This window comes from Apium graveolens, chromosome 2, assembly GCF_009905375.1.
Source record: "Apium graveolens cultivar Ventura chromosome 2, ASM990537v1, whole genome shotgun sequence".
Classification (NCBI taxonomy): Eukaryota; Viridiplantae; Streptophyta; class Magnoliopsida; order Apiales; family Apiaceae; genus Apium; species Apium graveolens.
In genome coordinates this window covers 124,108,892-124,113,848 of record NC_133648.1, presented here as the reverse complement: position 1 = coordinate 124,113,848, position 4,957 = coordinate 124,108,892, and the positions used below count along the sequence as shown (strand labels likewise).

General features: G+C 39.4%; 1 non-coding gene across 1 annotated transcript; it reads right to left on the bottom strand.

Moving 5' to 3' along the window:
• Positions 1-2,678: 2,678 nt before the first annotated feature.
• LOC141709516 (small nucleolar RNA R71) lies at positions 2,679-2,785 on the bottom strand. The gene has a single exon (XR_012570088.1). It is a non-coding gene; the product is annotated as a small nucleolar RNA R71 (small nucleolar RNA).
• Positions 2,786-4,957: the final 2,172 nt, after the last annotated feature.

Genomic DNA, 4,957 nt, shown 5'->3' with positions numbered 1-4,957 from the left:
GAAAAAAATAGGATTTTAGGAGCACCTCTTTGGAAATTCACCATAATTGAATAATATTTAAACCTAATTTTTTTTAAGTGAAACATAAATAAATCGAATTATTATATCTTCGTAGTTTTAACGGAGCTTGTGACATCTTATGTCAAATTTTGAATATATATTTAAATATTGGGTCAAGTTCCAGATGTAATAATGTAAAACCAGTCATTTAGTGATTTTGATACATAATATCAATTGACTTGATCGTATAAAGACCTCAAAAATATTAATTTTTCTTAATATAAGATATTATAAAATTTCTCATTATTGGCAAGATATTCTCGTCGAGCTCGTAATTTAAATTTATTAAACCTAGATAGTGATGAGCTGGGTCATCTAGTCAAATTTCGAGTATTTTTTTAAAATGGGTAAAATTCTGATTTTGAAGCTAGTATTTTGATCTTAGTGACGTGGTATTTACGGGCAGGTCATTTAGTCAAATTTCGAGTATTTTTTGAAAAATGGGTCAAGTTCTAATTTTGAATTCGAAATAAATCGAAATACGCTAATTATAACTTATCTAAATATGTAGTTGATAAGTGGCATTTTATACCACTTAGAACGTCTTAAAATGGCTTAAATTGGTGTCTTGAAATCAAGTATTTTGTGTATTTGATGCATTTTTCTAGTGATTATGCATTTCAGGGTATTAGTTGCATTTCGGGGGAGGAATCATCAAGAATAAGCCTTGGCATGTGTTCACCATTGCGAGAGGAAAGGAACGGGCAGATTACGGCGAAGAAACGGAGCAAACTTGGATTTTTTCCAGTAGAGGCCTGCGCGCCCGCGCAGCTATGCTGAGCGGCCGCGCAGGGTCGGGAATTTTACTGAATTATTTTAGACTTCTACTTCTGTTTGGCTTCCAACTTCTATGTAATCTGAGTTTTATGGGACTATTATATAAGTAGATTTGAGACGTTTTCACAGGGGGGATTAAAAAGAGAAGAAAAAGAAGATTGTGTTTTACACAAGAAGCGAAGGAGATAAGGAAGAAGACCGATTTAGCACACCGCAACGAAGAGGAAGCATATTTTCTTGTGATTCTTGTTTCGTTGTAACGTTGGATGCTAGTTTTCTTGCTTTGACTTATTTACTCTTGTGACGTACTTTGTTTTCATATAATTAGTTTAGTTATTATTTTCTTGTGTTTGTTTATCATGATTTCATATGAACCCATGATGGCGACAAGTTCTATTATGGGCTAATCGTGGTCATGGGGTTGCAACGGATTTATTATGGAATTCTTTAGTTAATTGTTTAATACTTTACTGTGTGATGATTGCTTGATATCTAGTATTGGTTGTGCATATTCGTCTTATGTGCGTCGCGAACATATAAGATAGGGTGTTAATCTCTTGTGAAGCGACGGTGGATCTTGAGATTTAGAACTTGCCATGCTAGCATAGGTTCATGTACGTTGTGCATGATTAGTGGGTAACTCTAACAGTTTTATTTGCCCTATGTAATAAAAAAAAAGAATAACTTGTGCTTAAATCGTTGTGTTGTCAATTTCTGTAGACATATAGGAACTCAACATAATTGATGACTATTCAACTTCTATCTTAATTGTGGATGCTTGGTAGAATGGTATTAGTACAATGAAAGTTGGCTTTTATCAGTTTCGTGTTATTCGATTAATATCATCACTGTCACATGCTAAAGGTAATAACAATGGCTATAGAAGGAAGTAATAATGAAGTTGTGATCTCATGAGTGTTTTATTATTGATAAATTGAAGTGTTAGTTAAGTGGTTAATTAAGTAGTTAATTATAGTTGATATTTAATCAGCAATTTTAAGTGTTATTATCTTAACATTAAGAAGTAATCATACATTGGTGAGTGAGTTTAATTAGAAAATAATTTAGTCTGAGTCTCTGAGGGAACGAACTAGAAAGTATTCTATATTACTTGCGAACGCGTATACTTGCGTGAATATTAGCGCGTGCTTTCGCCCTAACAAGTTTTTGGCGCCGTTGCCGGGGACTCGGCGTATTTGTTTAGTTTATGTACTTACCATCATTGGTCATTAGGACTCAGTGATTAGGACGTAGTAGTTACTTAATTTTTTCTTCTTCTTTTTTTGGTTGTGTTTCAGGTACTTTAGCAAACGTTTATGCAAACTCGTTCTCGTGCTCGCAAGAGGACTTTAGATACAGCTGAGGAGACAGACGAAGTTCTTGATATTCCGGAGAAGTTAGATTTTGAGGATTCGGATTCAGGAACTAAGCAGAAAGAACCAGTAAACATGGGAGATCGTATTGTTCAAGCTGATCCAGCTCTCATGGATTTTTCTCGGCCTAAAATTGATGACATTCAGTCAAGCATCCTTCATCCGTCTATTCAAGCTAACACCTTTGAAATCAAGCCGGGCACTATTCAGATGGTGCAGAATTCTGTTTCTTTTGGAGGAGCGGCAACTGAAGACCCCAACATGCACATAAGGAATTTTATCGAGATCTGCAGCACTTTTAAGTATAATGGCGTGACTGATGAGGCTATCAAGTTGAGGCTTTTCCCATTCTCACTGAGGGATAAGGCTAAAGACTGGTTACATTCTGAACCAGCTGGGTCCATCACTACGTGGCAAGATCTTGCGCAAAAGTTTCTGGTGAAGTTTTATCTGATGGCAAAGACTGCTGCTATGAGGAGTGCTCTTACTCAGTTTGCGCAGCAACCTACAGAATCTATGTGCGAGGCTTGGGAACGCTACAAGGAAATGTTGAGAAAATGTCCACATCATGGAATGCCGGATTGGATGGTGATAACTGGTTTCTATAATGGTTTGGGGGCCCAATCTCGGCCCATGCTCGATGCAGCAGCTGGAGGCGCCTTATGGGCTAAAAGCTATACTGAGGCGTATAATCTTATCGAGACGATGGCTGCAAATGAGCATCAAAACCCAACTCAGAGGATGACGTCAGGCAAGGTAGCAGGTATTCTGGAAGTTGATGCAGCCACCGCTATTGCAGCCCAGCTCCAAGCGCTATCAATGAAGGTTGATTCTTTGGCTACGTATGGAGTTAATCAAATAGCTATGGTTTGTGAGCTTTGTGCAGGTTCTCATGCTATGGATCAGTGTTCTCTTGTAAACGAATCTGTTCAGTATGTGAATAATTATCAGCGACAACAGCAGCCTGTGCCAGCGACCTATCATCCTAACAACAGAAATCATCCAAATTTCAGCTGGGGGAATAATCAGAATGCTATTCAGCCACCATATCAGCAAGGAGTGAGTAAACAGTTTAACCCACCTGGATTCCAGCAACCACAACAGTATGCTACAAGGCAATCATATCCTCAACAGGGAAGTGCAGCTGCACCTACTAGTGCTGATTTTGAGGAACTTAAGCTGTTGTGCAAGAGTCAGGCGGTTTATATCAAGACCTTGGAAAATCAAATCGGTCAATTAGCCAATGCAGTGCTCAATCGTCAACCTGGCACTCTTCCCAGTGACACGGAAGTACCAGGCAGGAAGGAAGCTAAAGAGCAAGTCAAGGCTATTACCTTAAGGTCTGGAAAAGTAGCTGATGCTGAAAAGGCAAAAGAAGTAGAAGCTGAAATTAGAGGTGAAGAATCTAAGCAAAAGGAGAAAGCGGCGGAACCAAGGAAGACTACTGTTGAACACACTCTGCCTGAGGCTAATACAGGGGAGAAACAGCTCTATCCTCCACCACCTTTTCCTAAGAGATTGCAGCAACAAAAGCTGGATAGACAGTTCGGGAAGTTTCTGGAGGTGTTCAAGAAACTTCACATCAATATACCTTTCGCTGAGGCTCTGGAACAAATGCCTAGTTATGCAAAGTTTATGAAGACTATTCTTTCAAGGAAGGTGAAACTGGATGACCTTGAAACCGTTGCTCTCACGGAAGAATGCAGCGCTGTTCTGCAACAAAAGTTACCACCAAAACTGAAAGATCCAGGAAGCTTCACCATTCCTTGCACAATTGGCAATCTGACGTTTGACAAGTGTCTGTGTGATTTGGGAGCAAGCATTAATCTGATGCCGTTGTCGATCTTTAAAAAACTGGATCTGCCTGATCCAAAACCCACATACATTTCACTACAATTGGCTGACCGTTCCATTACTTACCCAAGGGGCATAGTTGAGGATGTGCTCGTCAAGGTGGATAAGCTCTTCTTTCCTGCAGATTTTGTTATTCTGGATTTTGAGGAAGATAATAAGATTCCCATAATCTTGGGAAGACCTTTCTTGGCTACTGGCTGTACCATGATAGATGTGCAAAAAGGGGAACTTACTATGCGGGTCCAAGATCAGGATGTGACCTTCAACGTATTCAAGGCAATGAAATTCCCTACAGAAGATGAGGAGTGCTTAAAAGTGGATGTGATTGATTCTGCGGTTACTTCGGAACTCGATCACATGCTAATGTCTTATACATTGGAAAAGGCCTTAGTGGGGGATTTTGACAGCGATGATGAAGATAGCAACGAGCAATTACAATATCTGAACGCTTCTCCCTGGAAGCGAAAGCTGGACATACCATTTGAATCTCTTGGTACTTCTGACCTCAAGAACGCCGAAGGGAAGTTCAAACCATCAATAGAGGAAGCACCTACCTTGGAGCTCAAGCCATTACCTGAACACTTGAGGTATGCTTTTTTAGGTGATTCATCTACGTTACCTGTTATTATTTCATCTGACCTTTCAGGTAGTGAGGAAGACAAGCTCTTAAGGATTTTGAGAGAATTCAAATCGGCTATAGGATGGACCATAGCAGACATTAAGGGGATAAGTCCTTCATATTGTATGAATAAAATTCTGCTAGAGGAAGGTAGTAAGCCAACTGTGGAACAGCAGCGAAGACTGAATCCCATCATGAAGGAGGTGGTGAAGAAAGAAATTCTGAAATGGCTAGATGCAGGCATCATTTATCCTATTTCTGACAGCTCGTGGGT